Source organism: Muntiacus reevesi, chromosome 8, assembly GCF_963930625.1.
Source record: "Muntiacus reevesi chromosome 8, mMunRee1.1, whole genome shotgun sequence".
NCBI classification, from domain to species: Eukaryota; Metazoa; Chordata; class Mammalia; order Artiodactyla; family Cervidae; genus Muntiacus; species Muntiacus reevesi.
The window spans coordinates 25,229,487-25,249,499 of record NC_089256.1 but is presented as its reverse complement, the minus strand read 5'-3'; the positions used below and the strand labels follow the sequence as shown (position 1 = coordinate 25,249,499).

The 20,013-nt window shown below is 50.8% G+C and overlaps 1 protein-coding gene across 11 annotated transcripts in view; it reads right to left on the bottom strand.

Moving 5' to 3' along the window:
- Window positions 1–20,013, bottom strand: part of PCBP3 (poly(rC) binding protein 3) — a 219,397-nt gene that overhangs the window by 72,628 nt on the left and 126,756 nt on the right. For 2 of the 11 annotated variants that reach the window (XM_065943009.1, XM_065943011.1), the window contains one exon: window positions 16,612–16,693. The exons of the other annotated variants lie outside the window; for them this stretch is intronic. The gene's annotated coding sequence lies outside the window, so the exon portion shown is untranslated. The remainder of the gene's footprint in view (window positions 1–16,611; window positions 16,694–20,013) is intronic. 11 annotated transcript variants of the gene reach the window in all.

The window sequence follows — 20,013 nt, the reverse complement described above, 5'->3', positions numbered from 1 at the left end:
CAGTTCGGTGATCCATGTGTCTGTATGTGTTCAGTTGTGTCTGACTCTGTCTGTGCAACCCTATGAACTGTACCCGCCAGGCTCCTCTGTCCATGGGATCCTCCAGGCAAGAATACTGGAACCATGTCCTCCTTCAGGGGATCTTCCTGACCCAGGGATCAAACCTGTGGCATCTCCTGAATCTTCTGCATTGCAGGCAGATTCTTAACGGCTGAGCTCAAGAAGCCTGCGGTGATCCTTGGAACTGTCTAAAGTGTTCTAGAGAGATAAGGAGGGGAGTGGGCTGCTGGGAGATGGCATGAGGGGCTCGGCGAATGCTGTCCCCAAATACAATGACAAAACTAGACAAAACTGTCCAAACAACAGGCATTAAGATGCCAGAAATTAACCATAAAGCATGTGACAAGTCAAGGGGCATTCACACTAGGAAGTCGGCTGAGCCCAGAGTGCACAGCAACAGTGCAGAAACGGGCGCTAGGCCGGCGGGCAGGCACAGCTTTCCAGGCAGCAGCAAACTCAAAACCGTGCAGCTGCTCAACAACAGTTGTCACAGCTCAGGTGTGCCTGACACGTCCCCACTGCTCACTGATGTGGACAGATGTCACCAGAGATGCGGGAGCACACGCAGCATGCTGGCCTGCTCTGGTCTACTCATGCACACACATGTGCATGCAGCTGTGTGTGCACCATGGTGCCACGTGTGCGCACCACCACAGCCTAACTTCCTACAATGAGACTGGGGAGAAGCCAGGTGCCGAGAGGGTTGACCAGTGAGCCTCAGCTGTTCACAGGGCCCAGACCTCCCACCACCTCCTCCCAGGCCTCCGGTCACAGAGCTCCCAGGCCGTGGGTTGCCACAAAAGTGGTCCTTTTTTGTGGAAAAGAAATTTCAATCTGCAAGCAGCAGTCTCACTGAGGAAAAATGTAGGATGAAGCAGTATTCTTAGATAGGCCCTGACCACACATTTACTTGCACGCCATCCACTCCTTGGCCCACTGCTCCTGGGGCTGGAGGGTCGACTCGCTGCCTCAGCTTGAGCAGGGCTTCACCTCAAAGACACATCATTTTCAGGAGCTAGAAAGGACATCTGCTCTGCCTCGAACTCCACACTCCTCTTAACCAGCCCCTTCCTGCGCTGGATGTGGGGGACAGAGGTCTGTCCTGGGGGTTGGGGAGGATTCCAAGTTGAGAGGCTAAAAGTTATACAGCTTGTTGTTGAGCTTCAAAGAAACAAATAAAGAGAAACTCATATGTGTTTGCATTTATCCAAGAACAAAAATACTGTGGATCCTTTGAGAAAACCCGTGCCAAGATGTCCGGACACATGTGGTGAGGACACCCAGTGCCCGCCAGCGGTGGGTTTAGATGATGCTTCCAGCCCACTCCTGCCGAGTGGCCAGACTCCCAGCCCCAGGCCTTCCAGGACTCCGATCACACCCAGCCTAGGCCGCGGGAAGGTAGGCGGGTGGAACTTCTTCAGGGAGGTCTGCAGATGGCAGGAGGGGGCCCAAGTCCCTGAATGCAGTGCAGGAAGGCAGAGAAGCCTCTTGGAGGCAAGCTGGGTGTCTGGAGATAATGGCCGCACTTTCCACCGTGGAAACCCATCACAATCCCAGCCCAAACCCAAAGCCAGCTGGACCTGCAAGAAGCTTGCAGAATGGGGTGAAAGGTCACTGCAAAGAACAAAGAACCGATTTTAAGACACTCCGTGCTCCAAGACACTCCGTGTTCCTGGTTCAGCCACATGGTGAGCTCAGTGGACCTCGTCAGAGGATGGGCACATCAGATACAAGAAGTCCCGTGACCCCGGGACTCTCGGGGAACAGAGGCATGGTGTAACCATGAGTGGCACAGTTAGTGTAAAAGTAGAAGATCAGGGTGGTCTGACCTTAAACACCACACCATCGTAGACTCTTAGCAGAACTTCAGAGTTAAACTCTCCTTTTTCCACTCCTGGGGTGTGGGCTGCACATGGCAATTTCCCACCACAGAGGACAGCGTGGGGAGGGGGACAGAGAGTGACATCACAGTGGACAGACCGACAGATACACCTATGCCAGGTGACCGAGGTCGGCATTCATGGTGTAGGTCACCAGATGGCATGCACCCTGGACCCCTGGACAGGATGTGGTGAGAGGGGCCCTTCACTTTTGGTCTTCCTCCCAACAACCTACAATGCCCATCCAGTCATGAGGAAAACATCAGACGAGTCCCAAAAGAGGGACGTTCTATAAATTCCCTGACCCACTCTCCTCAAAACTGCCAAGGTCATCAAAACAAGAAAAGTCTAAATCTATCACAGCCCAGAAGAGCCTAAAGAGACACGACAGTGTACTCTGGGACAGAAAAAGGCCACTGGGGAAAACTGAGGAATTCTGAAAACAGAACGGACTGTAGTTGGTGATGACGTATCAACAGTGGTGAACCACATGTCAGAGGTGTTAGCATCAGGGAAACCTCTGTGTGGTCTTTTTTGTTTTGTTTTGTTTTTTGAATAGGTAATTATTTAATGACACAGGAAACTAATGAAACTAATGTTATGAAACAAGATGGTTACAAATAGTGGGAAGAGGATGACTTATTTCACTTTTGATAAAAAATTTAAAAGTATGTGTACAGGCCAGTCAGGATGGCTGCTATCCAAAAGTCTACAAGCAATAAATGCTGGAGAGGGTGTGGAGAAAAGGGAACCCTCTTACACTGTTGGTGGGAATGCAAACTAGTACAGCCGCTATGGAGAACAGTGTGGAGATTCCTTAAAAAACTGGAAATAGAACTGCCATATGACCCAGCAATCCCACTTCTAGGCATACACACTGAGGAAACTAGATCTGAAAGAGACACGTGCACCCCAATGTTCATCACAGCACTGTTTATAATAGCCAGGACATGGAAGCAACCTAGATGCCCATCAGCAGATGAATGGATAAGGAAACTATGGTACATATACACCATGGAATATTACTCAGCCACTAAAAGGAATTCATTTGAATCAGTTCTAATGAGATGGATGAAACTGGAGCCCATTATACAGAGTGAAGTAAGCCAGAAAGATAAAGACCAATACAGTATACTAACATATATATATGGAATTTAGAAAGATGGTAACGATAACACTATACGCAAAACAGAAAAATAGGCACAGATGTACAGAACAGAATTTCGGACTCTGTGGGAGAAGGCGAGGGTGGGATGTTTCGAGAGAACAGCATCGAAACATGTATATTATCTAGGGTGAAACAGATCACCAGCCCAGGCTGGATGCATGAGACAAGTGCTCGGGCCTGGTGCACTGGGAAGACCCAGAGGAATCAGGTGGAGTGGGAGGTGGGAGGGGGGATCGGGATGGGGAATACGTGTAACTCCATGGCTGATGTATGTCATTGTATGACAAAAACCACTACAATATTGTAAAGTAATTAGCCTCCAACTAACAAAAATAAATGAAAAAAAAGTATGTGTACAAAACACTGGAAGATTATGTACCAAATTATCGACAGTATTTATTTCTGTTCAGTGATTAGATATTCTCTTTACTTATGTGTATTTTTTCAAACATGATTATTTCTGAAACAAAAAAGTAAAGTTACTATAAAGAGAAATAGTTACTAAATGCAGGAGTCCAGGGGTCAAGATCTGAAATCAAGATGTGTCCAGGTAGGGAGACAGTGGTCAAGCCCAGATGTGGTACAGTATTCTTTTCTTTTCCTACTGGAATGCTGTTTATCAGATTGTTTCTTCTACATTTAATATTTTTCTGTGCTCTCGTTTTAACATTTCTGTAAAGCTAAAATTGTTCTAAAGCCTTTTTTCGAAAAGCTACTATCAACAAAACAAGAGGGCAAAACGTTTGCATAATATGCTTCAGAAAGAACATGCAAAGGACTCTTAGATATAAATCAGACACTGGAAGCATGTGACTAAGGTGTGTGCCATCTCTGTGACAACCAGAGATGCTGGAACCCTCGTCTGCAGCCAGCGAGATGGGAAGGGGCTGAGGCGCCCTGTCGTGGAAGCCTGGCCCGGCCAGGAGCCCACCACCTTCACAGGACATGGCCTTTTGAGAAAGCAGTCGGACCAAAAGCACTTTATATGCTGAACATTTCCCCACTTTCTTAAATTTTCTTCTCCAAAACCCTTCTAACGGCATCAGAGGAACCCCTCACATTTCACCAATCCCCCCACAGTTTGGCCACTGAGGTTAATTATGGTATTTTTAACTCATTACTTTGAGAAACATCAACACCACACACTGTGTCTTGCCAGACAGGTAACTCAGTGGGTGCAAACTTCCAGGCCCAGCAGTGTGGGCCGAGGACACCAACTTTCCTTATGATACTACTGGCCGCACACAGCACCCCCGCCTGCCCCCCATTAGGCGCTGGTTGGGGACCCCAGCTCCCACAGCAAGGCCTGCAGGCTGCAGAGAGAGCTCCATGGCTGGATGGGGCAGTGTTGGTGGGGTCAGCCCCTGCCTGCTCCCCTGCCAGGAGGGGAGGGCCCAGATGCTCATGAATACTGCCCCCTACCCCACGAAGGGCAAGCTCAGCTGGGGGCCAGCCTGGTATGGGGAGCCCCTGCTTGGCTTCAGGCATTTGGTCCTCAAGCCCACTGGGGATGGGGAAGACTGGCCACCACCCTCAGCAAAGGTCATCTGCCTGTCTCCCAGCTGAAAGGCCCTCCGCCAGGTTCGTGCCGCCTGGGTGAGGAGCCCTCACACACCTTCTCCACTGGACCTCACTGGGTCTAAGACCTTACCTTGGTCTAAAGGACTGCAGGCGGCATGAGAGGCACGGACATTACTGTACCCTCTGCTCCTGCCCGTCCCTGGGCACTGCCCACTCAGGACAGTCTTTCTGCAACAGGTCTGGCACCAGGTCCACATCTCTAGGGGATTTCTCTGGGAGCTGCAGGCTGGGGGCTGAGGTGGAACGTGGTCTCCACCCCTTCTGTGAGGTGGCCTCACCTCTCACTGCCCTGCTGAAGGCACAGCCCCTTGAGTCGCAGGCAGACCCCCGCCCCACCCTTTTCAGTGGCCTGAAGCTCCATCTCCTGCTGATGTCAGCCCAAGTTCCCTGGACGGTAAGTCCCAAGGTCACAGGGTGGGCCAGACCCCTGAACCTGAGCACAGGCTGGCCTCCCCTCCCGATCTCCCACCTTCCCTCTGCCTGAAGCCCCACAGGTTCCCTGCAGTCCCCTTAGCCCTGGGGTCAGGGGGTGGGTGTTGGTCCTTCGCTCCTGAGCAGCCCCAGAGGCTAAGAAGCTCTGCAGGACAGAGGTCAGGGCAGCCCTGGACACTCGCATCCCCTCCAGGACCACTCCCTGCCCTGTCGCCTGTGGCGTCAGGGATTATAGCCCTCCTTGGAAGGGCCTGAGACCTGAACCACAGAGGGGATGGCCGCCACTGCCAGGCGGGGAGGAGGCTACAGGTGGAAGGAGAACAGGCAGCGACACCCCTCCGTGGGCATCCGCGCTGGCAGACGCTCAGCCGGGCCCTGCAGTCGGTTCCGAGGCACCTCCACGGGCCTCTCCACAGAGGCCAGAGCCCCCTGAACTCCGCTGAGTGGGAAAATCGCTTCCCACCGGGGTGTTGTAGGAGCCCCAGTCTCCCCCTGCACACGGGCGGCCCTGGAGACGAAAGGATGTGACTGGATCCTGGAGAAGTAAATGGCAACCCATTCCAATATTTTTGCCTGGAGAATCCCGTAGACAGTGCAGCCTGGCGGCCACCATGAGGTCACAGAGTCCCACACGACTGAGCACGCACGTGACTGGATGCAGCGACACTAGCCACTAGGGGGCAGCAGAGCTCCATTGGCCAAAGCCTAGCTCTTCAAAGAAAACAATTCGCGAAAGATTTGCAAAAACAGAAGGGGCTAGAGGGTGGGGGACAAGTCGCCCTCTCTCCCGCCGCCGGCTGGTTTCCGGCTCGCAGCCACGCCCACTAAGGTGGCAGCCTTGAGTGGATGGTAGGTTGCGGGGGTCCCTCAAAACCAGGACCGTCTCCCACCCACCCTTCCAGAATCGTAGGCTGATCTGCTCTAACTCCAGCCTCCCCAAGCGTCCGTCTGACAGCAAGCAGCGTCCCTCAGTCCTGACCACAGGCCTGGGTATGAGCAGACAGGCCGGTTCACACGTGCACCTCTGCCAGGGGCAGAGGGCTCAGGGGGCGTCAGGGGAACCCCGAGAAGGCACAGCTCTTCCCTCCTTTCAGAGAGCAGAGTCTCTGATCACTGGGAGCCTCACCCGAGTTGACATGCCCTCCCCCACCCCTGGCCTCGGTGCCTGAGAAACAGGGCTGCGTGGAACAAACAACCACCTCAGGGAGGCTGCGCTTGAGGGGAGGAGATGGAGGACATGCAAGACAAAAGCAGGCCCAGCAGGGCGCCGAGCAGGGAGAGCAGGGTCAGGACAGCGCTCAGGACAGGTTGTGGGTGGCCTCACCAAGGGGCAGGGAAGGCCCACCAAGATGTCTTTGGCATAAGGACCTGAAACAAGCAAGGGAGCCTACCACATGCAGATCAGGGAGCAGAGCACCCAGCAGGCAGCCTCGTGCAAAGGCCCTGGGGTGGGGGTGGGGGTGGCGTAGAGCCGGCGAGGACAGTGAGGGGGTTCCATCTGGTGCAAGAGCTGACTCCACTTCTGCACAGCCTGTCCCCTGCAGGAACAAGGATGTCGGAAGTTTCTTAGTTTGGGAGTCTCGACTAATCATGTCTCGCTCCATCTCTGGTGGAGAACAGGAGGTTAGCTGGTTAACGGGTGGTTCTTCCCCGCTGTGTGCTCCTGGCAGGTGGCAACCACGCCTGATGCTTCTCAGTCCAGCAGCAGGTGGGGGCCGCTCAGGACCCAGTGCCCAGCGGGACACTCACTGGGCAGGCCTTACCCTCGGCTTCAAGGGCACCCCTTCCCCACTCAGCCACAGTGCCCCAAAATATGAGTTTCCACTTATTTTAGCAGGGTGGACAGGCTTCCATGGTGTGCAGCTCTAGAGGGTGCCGGGAGCTTCTAGGCTGTGTGGCTCCCAGCGGCCGCCTGCACCTCCTGGTCTCCTGGCTGGACTCCCCTCACCTCCATCGCTGGCTTTTTCCACCTCGCACTTTACATCCCGACTGAAGGGCTCCTGAGGTCGGGTCAGGGCACCACCACTGAGTCACTCACGGTCAGTTGACTAGTAACCTAACCGGCATGCACAAAACCCCTTTGCCAGGCAACGTGACACAGTCCCGAGACCACGGCCCCAGTTCCATGCACTCTCGAGGGGCGAAGCTCAGCACGGCTGCCAGGCCAGGGTGAAAAGCCCACCACACCTCGTCCTGGGCTGACTTCTGGTAGGTTCCGCAGAGGGAGGTCCAGGCAGGCCGCCAGGGCAGTGGTGGGGATGGGGCAGAGAGCCCCGTGCAGCGAGGCAACCCTGCAGCAGGACCCGGAGCCTGTGTAGCTGTACCTCCACCAGTCAACGGCTCCGCTGACCCCAGGACGCTCTCTGGGGCCTGTGACTCCTGGCCTGTGACACAGCCCCTGAGGACTTGCTCCAAGGGGACCCACATCTAAACCCCAGGCTAATGCCTGCAACTCGGCTGCTCTCAACTCAGCTCCATGTTATAAATATGAAGGAGAAAACACCCACTTTTCAGCGATGTGGAAAGTATTCTGTAATTGCAAAGTGCCCTACAAATGAGGAACTTGAAGCCTGTTTTGCCAGGATAATTCTAGACTTAGAGTGGAGACAAGAGACAAAGCAGAGTGAGGAGCGCACGCACTGACTATTCCTTCTGAGAGCGGCCAGGTCCGGACCGCACCAGAGCCAACTGTCTGCTGGGGCTGGAGCTGGGAAGACAGGAGGTCTCTGCTCTGGGGGGACACGGCGAGGCTGACTACCCCTTTGTGCGTGGGGCCAGGAGCCTGTGGGTGCGGGGAGGGGGACGGGGGCCAAGAGCTAGGCCTCCCGCTGAACATCTCCTCCAGCAGGAGATGGGAGGGAGGCAGACAGTGCTGTCTCCCAGGCCCAGCTCAGCTTTAGCTGCCTCTGGGCGCCCTTCCTGCTGCTGCCCGGAGGCCACAAGTGGCCCCAAGGCTCTGGATGGACCGTGAGCACCACAGGATGACGGACCAGCTCAGTCAGTGTTACAGAGAGACGCGGGAGGGGTGTGCACCACAGTTAGAGACGTGACTAGTTTCTGTAACATGATTGTGCTGAACTCTGCTGGCCGGCAGGGCACGATGGTGTGGGTGTGACTCACGCAGCTGTGTCTCCCTGCTGGGCCGCTTACCTCCCGCTGCCCGAGCCAGACAGCAGCTAGGGCCGCAGAGCTGTGGCTGTCCTGACGCCAGGAGAACCCCCAGTCCAGAATCCCCCGGGAGAAAACGCCAGCCCAGGGCACAGAAGGAGCCAGAAGCCCGCAGTGGGGTGCGTCTGCAAGAATCCCTAGCCACCAGCCGCGTGGAAGAGGTGTGCTTCCATGGAGGGAGACAGAGTGACCACAAGCAGCCGGACACCAGCCTGGAGCCTTGGAGAGGGGCACAAGGGGCGCAGCTGTGGGGTCATCTGTGATCCCGCCCAGACACCCGGGGGGCCAGGGCGGGGGGAGGGCAACAGAGCAGAGAGCGAGGTAGGGGGCAGCCAGGACCGGCTGTGAGGCTGGCGCAGAGGGTCACCACAGAGCCTGCATCTCCAGACGTCCCTCCTGAGCACAGAGTAGGCGCCAGTGCGTCTGGCAAGCCGCCGCCTCCCCCTCCCTGCACCGGACTGCGACCTTCTCAGCCACGTTCTCCCCTTCACATGGCTCATGTGGTCTGCAGGGTTCAGCGTGGGTGGCTTCTGCATCCTGCTCTCCACAGCCATGAGGTGGTGGAAGGGCCCCCAAATGCCCCATGCACACCCCCTCCCCAAGTTCAGAGATTCTCCAGGCACTTCTTGAGTCTTCGAAGAAGTGCACAGAGCGTGGTCCAGTGCGCTTGGTGACCAGTGACCCTGGGACGGTGGGAGATGCTCTCACCAGCCTCCCTCTGGGCCTCCTGGGTCCCGAAACCCCAGGTCACTTCAAGAGGGTGCTTGTCCTCTTCTCAGTAGATTTTATATTCTGAGGCATTGCTTTTAATTAAAATTCCAGTTAGAGGAAAGTGTTGAGAAGCTGGAACAGTGGCTCTCGCAGCAGCCCAGAGCCCAGCGCCCCCTTGGCTAACCCAGGACCCCATCTGCCACGTCCCAGGAGACCCGTTTGGAAGAGAAGGGCCTCTGTGTTTTCCGCTGAATAATTCATTTTACTTGCTTATTTGACAACTTCTTATTGAGTTGTAATGTGGAACCTGGATTAAACTTGTGTGATCTGCACTTCTGCGTGTCCTGTAACTGCCCCCCCTCCCCCCCCCCCCCCCCATTGCTCATGGTCAGGCCAGCTCGCCTGTCACACATCAGTTCACTCCCCATCATGCACACGGGCTGAGAGTGACTGGAGTTCTATACCAAGGTCACAGGTGTGGAGCCCTGTACCAAGGTCATCTCTGGAACTGACCGAGCCCCATGAGCCTCCCTTACCTCAGCTGACCATCCCCCGACTCCTTATTAGGTAAAACACCCACCGCATAGCACCCTAACCAATCACCTAACGCCACTCTTCCAGCAGGGAGTTTCTTTGTTTTGAGGCTATAAAAATTGGCTGCTGACCCACAAAAGGGGTGCTCTGCCTGGTCTTTCAGGAGGCCGGCCCACTGTGCTGCAGCGCCCACAGCATCTCTGCTCTCTGTTCTTAATAAACTCACTCCCTTCTGCAATGCTCTGTTTCTGGAAATTCTTTCCCAACCTGCGCACAGACCACGGCAGTGACTACAGACAGCACCTGCCTTGACCCCGAATACTCTAGAGCGTCTTTTCTAAAGAGCAGGGCTTCTGGGTAGACCAAGTGCAGTTATGAGAACCAGAGCGCTTACACAAGGTCTTTACCCAGCCCCCAGCCCTCAGCAGACACGCTGTGACCTCAGGTTCTCATCCTTCACCTTCTTGAACAGAAGAGGGCATTCTAGAGCCATGAAATCAGCAAAGCTATCCTAAACAGTACCTTCTTAAAAGTTCAGGAAAACAAATTTCATGTGCTGTCAAGTACCACACAAAGATTTTCTTTTAGACAAAATAAGAAACAAAATAACATTCCTACTGACAATAAACACAAACCATAAAGCCATGTTGACCAAAACAGAAAAACTATAATCTAATATCTTTAAGTTGATTAAGAGACATTAAGATAATGATGCAAGTAATGAAAAAAACATAAACCAGAATTAGAAAAACTCAAAAATTATGTCATAGAACTCAGGAAAGAATTGGGAATAAAAGAAAAAAAATGTTTCAAAAATCCAGATGAAATCAGAAGACATGCAATTTAATAAATACAGCAGAGGAAAACAGAATAAAGAGAACATTTTTTAAAAAGTCAAAAACAAAGCAATGAGAGGAATTCAAGAAGAAGGATACACAGAGAAGGCATGCCAAGAAGACCAGACAGGCAGGAACAGGGCAGAGAGGACAAAGGCAGGGGACCAGGCATTTCTCCAAGCCAGCACTCCTGTTAAATTAAAGATGGATCTTAAACAAAACGCACTGCTGGATTTGATCTGCTTTTTGATCATTTTTTTAGGGCTTGCATACCTGTCTCAGAAGGCAGAGTTATCTATTGATTATTTTCGGATTACTCACATGATTTTTGCATTATAGCATGGCTGATCTCATAGAAATGGTTAGGGAAATTTCTGACTTTTTCCGTTCTTTCAAACAGTTTGCATACCTAATAAGGATTGTGGTTCTTCTCGGATATGTGGGGACATGCCAAGGAGCAGGAGTGCAGACTGAGTGCTGTTTCAGTCATTCCCATAGTTACCCAGACTTTCTACATCATATGTGGCAAATTTCTTGATTTACATTTTTCTAGAAAATTATCCACCTCGAAGATTTCCAATTCTGTTGCATAAAGTTATAAATATCTCAGAGGTGTTCCTTACTGCTTTAACATTTTTTTTGAAGTTCTATTGATTTATTTTTTTTTAGTTTTTATTTTGTATTGGAGTATAACAATGTTGTGATGGTTGCAGGTGCACAACAAAGGGACTCATCCACGCATATACAGGTATCCACTATCCTCAAAACTCCCCTCCCATCCAGGAGGCCACATAAAACTGAGTAGAGTTCCCTGTGCTATATGCAGAAGGGCCTTGTTGGTTTTCCATTTTAAATATAGCAGTGCGTACATGTTGACTGAAAGTTTTAAGAGCCTCCACATCTTATGTCTACTCCCTGGTCACCCAAGTTTTAAAGTTCTGTCTTTTCCCCCTGGACCAGAGTTGCTAACTGTTTTAAGTGTTTTATATTTCTTTACCAGCATTTATTACACTCAGCACCATGTTTTCACATTCTGCTGTGTTCACCTCCACCTTTAACTTCACTAATTTGTCCTACTTTGTCCTCAATTATTTTTTAATTCTTTCCCCAACATTAAGAGTCATGGGATTGTTTTATTTAAATATTTCTGGTTTTCCAAAATTTTCTCCTAAGAATTGTTTTGACAGCATCCTTCATGTTTTGGTGTTCAGTATTATCTCATTTTCCTTACTTTTTATACAGTTTATGCTTTTATTTAAAAGCATCCTCAAATCTCCAGACTCCAAATAACAGAGTCTGGGCTGCTTTTGGTTGTCATTTTGTGGTTCATTTCCATTTTTATTGTACTTAATGATTTCTGCTGTTGAAAAATATGGTATTCTTTAAAATAAAATACATGGTGAATATATTTGTGAATGGTCTTGGTGTGTTTGAAAAATAGGAAGAAAGGAGGGAGGGAAAGAAGCAAGAGAGGGAGGGAGGAAAGAAGGAAAGTACGTTTTGTGTCTGGTGCAGAGTTTGTCAGGAATGCTATTCAGGTTCATCGTGACCATATGCACTTTTTGTCTTCCCGATTTTTCAATTAAAGTTTCCCATTACGGTACAAGACTTGTCCATTTCCTATTCTTAGAGGCTCTACCTTCATAAAATTTACATCTATGTAATTATGTACATAAAAGTTCATGAATATCATATCTTCTTAGGGGATTACAACTTATCAAAATGATGTATCTTTGTCCCATTTAATGCTTTTCATCTTTTTCTTGAAAATAATGTTGCTTGGCCTCCTTTCCAGTGATTAGCATTTGCTTAGTATCCTCCCAATACATTTTCTGTTTCTGTGTCATTTTAAAGACAATCTGAGTTTTGCTTTTTAATAGAGAAATTTCACATATACTTGAACTAATGCCTACAAGATGTCTGGCTTTAACACTTTGATTTCTAATTTGCTCTTTCTTCTCTACCTTTTGGTTGTTCCAGAGTTCTTCCTCTACAAGAGCTGAAGTTACACAATCTGTGCCTACGCCTGGTGGCTCCTGGTAGACCGTGTGTTCAAATACACATTCATACATTATAGGCTTGAGCAATATCTACATCTTGCCCCAGAAGAAGAACCGAAGTCTAAGAAACCTTCACTCTTCTCCTTCTCATCACCATAGGAAAGTGGAAAGTGAAAGTCACTTAGTTGTGTCCGACTCTTTGCAACCCCATGGACTATACAGTCCATGGAATTCTCCAGGCCGGAATACTGAAGTGGGGTAGCCTTTCCCTTCTCCAGGGGGTCTTCCCAACCCAGGGATCGAACCCAGGTCTTCCACATTGCAGGCAGATTCTTTACCAGCTGAGCCACAAGAGAAGCCCAAGAATACTGAGGTGGGTAGCCTATCCCTTCTCCAGCAGATCTTCCTGACCCAGGAATCAAAGCGGGGTATCCTGCATTGCAGGTAGATTTTTTACCAATGGAGCTATCACTATATAAATACATATATGTAAGATTTTTTTGGCTTGTAGGATGGAGACAAGATGGTGGAGTAGAAAGACATGAGTTCACTTCTTAGGAGAACACCAAATCACAAGTAACTGCTGAACAACCAGGGACAATAAACACTGGAAGCTACCAAAATTTTTCAACTATCACTTTAATTTGCAAACCAACAGGAATCAATGATTATTCAGAGTAGCTGCATGCCACCCAGGATTCCTTCCCGCCATTGTCAGTGGGACCAAACGCCACCCTCTCTGTGGATGGCTGTCTCCGTCGTTTTGTCAGTCTTGGGGGTGGGGCTGGAAACCTCCGAGTCTTTGACTGTCTGACAAGTGCCCTTCCTTTGCCCTTCAACCTGGATTATGGCTGTGTCTCAAATTCCAGGTTTGGAATCTTTTCTCCTCAAGTACTTTGAAGATATTTATCCAATTAACTAAAATATTCGTGTGGTGTAGAGAATTTTATGTCAACTGATAGTGAGACCTTTGCTACTCTTGCTGACCACTTTGGGGTTTCTCTTCGGTCCTATCCTAAAATTCCATCCCACTGCCTCCCAGTTCTTACAGTTTCTCCACCCACCCCATCTCGCTCAACATTTTATCCCTGACATGCTCTGTGCCTTGACAGGCCTCTTCTGAGACGCGTTCATCACCCTCTCTCAATCTTCTCCACTCTCTCCTTTTCAGAATCCTCCTGACAACCATGCAAGTTTCTCAAACTCCCCATGGGCTCCCCCTCTTCTCTTATATTTTCCACCTGTCAGCCCTTGAGACCTGCATCTGGGACAGCCCTGGGTGCTTTAGGCCTGCATTCTGGAATCATCCTTGGTTCATTTGTCCAATCACTAATTCCTTCTTCATTTCTGTCTGTCCTGCAATTTAAACCATCAAGATTTTTTCATTTTCATAACTTTTCTTTCCAAAATCTTTGCCTGTCTCTTTTGAAGGAGCTGTTTCTTTTATGAATACTCTTCTCCTCATGCCATTAGGTCTTCCCTGGAACATGTTCTTTCATTGCACTTGGTACTTCTCTCCCCTGCTCTGTGGTTCTCAAGTGTGTGACAGTTCTCGGCTCTGCCCAGTCTGCTTTTGAGAGACGTGACTTGCCTGCATGGATACTGGTTTTGTGAGTGTCCAAATTCGAACACTTACCTGCAGTAGGCTCACCACACATCTCCTGTGATGTTTTCATTCACAAATGTTATTTGCTTCTGTCTCTTGGTAATTAACCTGAAGTCTGAGCTTCTGACTTGGTGGCCCTTGTTTCCTGGGACAGCATGGACTCTGTGGTCTTAAACTCTGTCTTTGGAGGATTCTGGTAGGGGGGACAGTAGGTGAGTGTTCTGACCATCCTGTTCCAATCTGTGAGAGATGGATTTGTGCTCTGATTTTTGTCTTTTTACCCTATTTAGGGGTTGTTTCATAGCCAGTTGATTAAAAAAAAGTCCAGAAACACCCTTCTTAAGTTCTGGTTGATAAGTTAATGTCAATGGCCATGGCCTAGGGCCAATGTACGGCCTCCATCTGCTTCCAGCCAGGCCTTGGGAAGGCCTCACAGAGGCACAAGTCAAGTGGGCTTCGGGACGACCTGCCTGAGGTCCCAGTGCAGAGCAGGGAGGAGAGTGGGACTCACATGCAAGACGCTGAAGAGAGGGGCCCTGCCCCAAGGTGACCGCCCAGCCCAAGGGCAGGCTCTGGAGCAGACAGACAGCCGGAAACGGCCACAGCTTCACTTCAGCAGCAGAAGCTAACCACGCAGCCACTCTGTATTTATGTAACTCTTACCCTGCAATTTCCCCGTTGTCTGTAATTACCCCATGTCACCACGTAACACTTGCCCTAGTTAAATGGTTGGCAGTTACCATAGAAACCAAGTACTGTTCTCTAACTGGAAAAGGCGGTTGTATTTTTAAAATATTTCTAAGTTATATTCTACTTTGATAGAGATCAATTTACAACTGCCACCAACTTGAAGAGAAAGTCAACCATGGTCACTGCCCACCTTTGCTGCTCTCCCTTCAGGAAGGCCCCTTCCCGGTCTACCTGTGGAGTAGCCACGTCGGCTCTGCACCTGCACTCAGCTCCTTCTGTCCTCACTTGCTTCCTCCTCCCACCTGGCAAGAGCCACAGCCCAGAGCCCCACAGTGCCACGCCTCTCCCTAGGTTGCCGCTTCTTCTCACACCACAGATGGTGAGGAACCTAGGGCCCCCCACCCTGCCCTTCCCTGGCCCAGAAAGGCCCCCCAGAACATCCCTGCACTGTGCCCATAGGCCAGAAGAAGTTCAACTGTAAGCTGGCCCACATGAGGGCGTCCTGTGTGTCACCAATGGGCGACCACTGGCGGTTCATGAGGACCACATGCATCTCACAGGATTTCCCCATCTTCTCAGCTCCCGGGTACCCTCTCAGCTTCCTGGGACAGACCTGCTGTCCAGCACGTCCGCAGCTGCTTCGTGACTGCGTGGCCCCTCAGCCCCCCTGTTGCCCTCACAGGTCCAGTCCTGTTTTCGCTCATTGACAACACTCCCCTGGGCTCCCCCTTACTCCCCCCTCCCAACTGCAGCCAGTCATCAAAGCCCCTGTTCTCCTGCCCGGCTCTTCCCCTTTCTTCTTCTCCATGTGCACCCACTTTCCACCTTGTCTCTGTAGACCCCCTGGGTGAAGCCCAGTTCTCCTCCCCCACCCACAGGAAGGATGGAGTCTGCTTGGCTCTAAAGGTTTACCTGGGACCCCACCCGCGTGGAAGCTGCTATCTGGCCCCAGTGCCCCACCCTCCCACTGCTCCAGCCACACTGGCCCCCAGCTGCTCTGCAACCTCCTCGCCTACAACCTTCACACTGGTTGTTCCCTCTGCCTCCCCCTCCATGACTTGCTTCCTCATCCTTACTTAAAATGTCACCTCAGTGAGGCAACCCTGACACTCCTGTGGATCCTTGACAGCCCCGATGGGGACAGCCCCAATGGGGAGCACAAGCACTTGCTTGTTCCTCTCCCTCCCTTTCCCTACGCAGGGAGCGCGTCACCTCCGGACTGCTTAGGCTGCATCTACCTCTGACGCTGTCTCTGGGGACAGAGCCTATCACTGTGTCTGCTGATGGATGTGACCCCTCCCAGAGCCAGACCGGGTACAGATAGCAGATCTGAGCTGTCTGCCCAGCGACTCTGCAGACTTCGGGACAGGAGCCCTACCCTCCCAGCCTCATCTAAAATTGTTCCTGAAATCAGTTCTGATTCTGAAGCGTCTCATCTCCTTCACTCTGCTCCTAGGCCAGTGACAGAGTGGGCCATTCTGTGTGGCTCAGGAGGGGCAGCAGCACGCAGCCCGACCGCATCGTGGCAGGAACCAACGTTCCTTCTCAGTTCTCTACAAACCACCCTGTTGAAGGAAATGAACACATAAAAAGCACATCTGAGAGGCTGTGAGCACCAGCAGGTGGGAGCCACCCCCAACAGGGGCCTCTCACGTGCCTGGTGGCCAAGCCAGGTTACTGGGAGTCACAGCACAACTGAGAGTTAAGAACCTGGAGAGAAGTGGTCAAGCAAAGGGTCAACCAGAAGTGAGGACCAGGCCCGGCGTTGGGATGGGAGGGGAAGGTCAGATCCGGGCTGAGGTGGGTCAACCGACAGGCACTGAGGTTGGGCGCAGGCAGGGCACAGGTGGCAGAGCAGGCCGGGGGGAGGCGGGGGTCACAGGCGTCACTGGCTGGAACGGGGGGGCCGGGCGAGCAGGTCACCAGCGGGGGTAGATGAGAGTACCTGCGAGCGGCTCCTCCTCCCGGCCTGGGGACGCCTGTCCTGCCAGCCTGCCTGCTTCCCCGTGGGCAAGGACACTGTCCATCTACCAAAAAGCAAGGGAAAAATGTCACGTCACTCGATGAGTTCGGCATGCCAGAGATCCCACTCAGCCCCACTTGTTCCTGGTCATCCTCACGTGTGGAGGCTCATAACACCTTTATATGTGAAATTTATTTTGCATCCGTTAGCAATTGTTATAACAGAAATACATTTAAAAGCTGGCAACACACTTGAAGACTCAGAGGTGTCCAGGTGCTCTGGGCCCAGCCAAGCGCTGCGTCCCCTTAATGGAGTAAAGTGTGGAGGAGGGGGCCCTGCCCTGGACAGGGTTACCCTCCCGAGGCTCCTCAGTGGATGCCGGCAACAGGGGAACACTTCCAAAATGCTCTAAAACCGCAAGGTCCAGTCAGTTTTCTAATCCTACCTAATGAAGAATGTTCCAGAAATACAGGCTGGGTTATGAAAGCGCAAAAAATCTTCACAAGGAAGAGACACTAACAATTTCTAAGCACTTGTTACTTCCCAGCGCTCTCACACCTGTTCTCTCACACACTCTGGCGGGGTGAGGGAGCAGTCATCATCACCACTTCACAGAGGAGCCTCGGGCTCAGAGGAGAGCTGCAGGGCTGGCGATGCCCACTGGAAGATTCTCGGTGATCTGGCCGGACACCCTCCAAGGGCGCGGGATGCTCTGGGATGTGTGCACTCTCCTGGTGGGGGCAGGGATGCTCCCTTAGAGGGCACGGGCAAGGGTGGGGCTCTTGGCCTTCACAGCACTTCAAGTGACTGTGTTCTGTGTCCCGTTTCCATAGGGACACCAATGATGCCAGAATACTCTCCACTCGCCGCGTTCCCCAGTGATGGCTGACTTACTTCATGGTTCAAGTTTCAATTATTAAATAATATTAACACATCATGAATTTGACATGACCTTGGCAATGCATATAGATTCCTTTATTAATGTAACTATTAAAACTTTTCTTGGTCTTGGGTGGTTTTCATAACTCTTCAAAACTATAGATACGTAAATATAAAGAGTAAACATTTAAACAATGAAAAATAAGACCCTCTGGTAACATTTCTGAGCTCAGTCACTGTTAACACCGCCCGGTGGATCCATCCATCACGTTCCATGCATATGGAAGGAACATGCGTGTCCATAATGCACCTGGCATGTGATTCTTTAATGCATCTTAGAACTTTTTGACTCAACACAATCAGAGGTACCTTGGCATGAGATGTGAAATACTGTACACTTTTAATTTCAGAGAAATTAACCAAAGTCATCTCCATACGGGTCTCTGCAAATTACATCCCCATCAAATTCCTAAGTGCTGTTTCTCTAGCCACTGCCAATGCAATTCACTCTCAAACACTCCGAACTCTGACAAACTGAAGGACGAAAGCTGTTACCACAGTTTAATTGTTGACACTTGAAAGCTGTAAACATCTTGAATGAGGCTGAGCTCTTCCTCATGTTTACCAAGTATCTGTACTGTGTGTGGGGCCTCATCCACTAAGCAGGACAGGCGATGACTCACAAGGATGAGTCAGGAGTGACCACAGTTACAACCCCCCACTGCCCAGTGTGAGTCCTCATCAAGCTATTTTTGGCTCTTTTGCTAGTAACTCTGGATGATGCTCTTAAATCCCTGTGCACTGATTAGTTGGCCTGAAGAGCATGAAGCGCATGACTGGCGCCCCTGTCCTCTCTGCACACCCTGCCCCCGCCTCCCTCCCGTCACTGCTGTGGACTCTGCTGCTGCCACCTAATGAACAAGGTCTGCAATACCAGATCCCCGACCCCGACAGACCCTCATTCCTGGAACCCTGCTCCTCGGTCCCCACCAGCCTGTCTGTGGCCCTTCTTCCTGACTCCGCTGTGCTGTCTGGAGTCTGGCTCCATTTTCAAGGAGCCCTGCCAGTGAGGGTGCATAAGCATCACTTCTTCCCAGGTCCTCACATGTCTGAAAATGAATTACTGAGAAAATTCTTTCTTCCCTAAAGATTTTGTATACTTTCTCCGGTGAAAATTGCCGTGGAAATATCCGGGGCCAGCCTGATTTCTCTCCCTTATACATGATATAAACATAAATAGCAAAATGGGTAGGAACTGAGAAAAGTACTTCATAAATGAAGAGGTCTAAATGGCCAACAAGCACATGAAAACGTGCTCAGTCTCCTAGTGGTCAAAGGTGTGCAAACTAAAACCAGAAATAGATGCAAATACACAGACCTCCCTGGTGGCTCAGTTGGTAAAGAATCCTCCTGCAATGCGGGAGACCTGGGTTAGATCCCTGGGTTGGGAAAACTCCCCTGGAGAAGGGAAAGGCAACCCACTCCAGTATTCTGGCCTGGAGAATTCCATGGACTGTATAGTCCATGGGGTTGCAAAGAGTCGGACACAACTGAGTGACTTTCACTTTCACTTCACATGCCCACTACACTGCCTTAATATAATGGTCTGGCAAAACCCTACCAGGTGCTGGAGAGGGCGAGGTGCACTGGGAACTTCTAAACACCAGTCACTTAGGCTACTATTTTCTTCTGAAAAATTCCTCTACTATACAGGAAAAAAACATGTATCCACTAATTAGAAAAATTATGATGCATTCAATCCCAACCAAAGATAACCAAACATTTTTACAAGTAGAAAAGTATTTAAATTAACAGCGAAAACAAACTTATAAAAGAAATAAGCAGATGAGAAGTAAATAAGCAGAGTGTGCACTTGCATGAATGGGATGTAAGCAAGACTGATGGTCTGAGCTGGGGAGGCGGGGCTTCCCAGGGAACCCTGTTGCAGGACAGTCCCTTTGGGAGGCACATCCTCATTTCTGCACTATTTTCTTCACAGACTTATGAACCTTTCTGAGGTTCACAGTTCTTTTGTACTCTGAGTGCATTTACAAGTAGAGTTCCAGCATAGCCAAGCACATTAGGATCTAAGGATGGGTCCCAGCCTGGGGAAAACCCAGACACACGGAACCAGACCCAGAACCACGAGTTGGGAAGGTCTGTCTAAATCCTCTCACAGAATGGACACACATAGGGTGCTGCTACTCATCTAGACATGTGCACAAGGACATTCCTGCCATGTCTTCTGGTTGTTGTTCAGTAGGTCAGTCATGTCTGACTCTACAACCCCATGGACTGCAGCATGCCAGGCTTCCTTGTCCTTCACCATCTCCTGGAGCTTGCTCAAACTTCTGTCCATCGAGTCGGTGATGCCATCCAACCATCTCATCCTCTGTCGCCACCTTCTCTTCCTGCCCTCAATATTTCCTAGCATCAAGGTCTTTCCCAATGAGTTGGCTTTTTGCATCAGGTAGCCAAAGTATTGGAGCGTCAGTTCCAGTACCA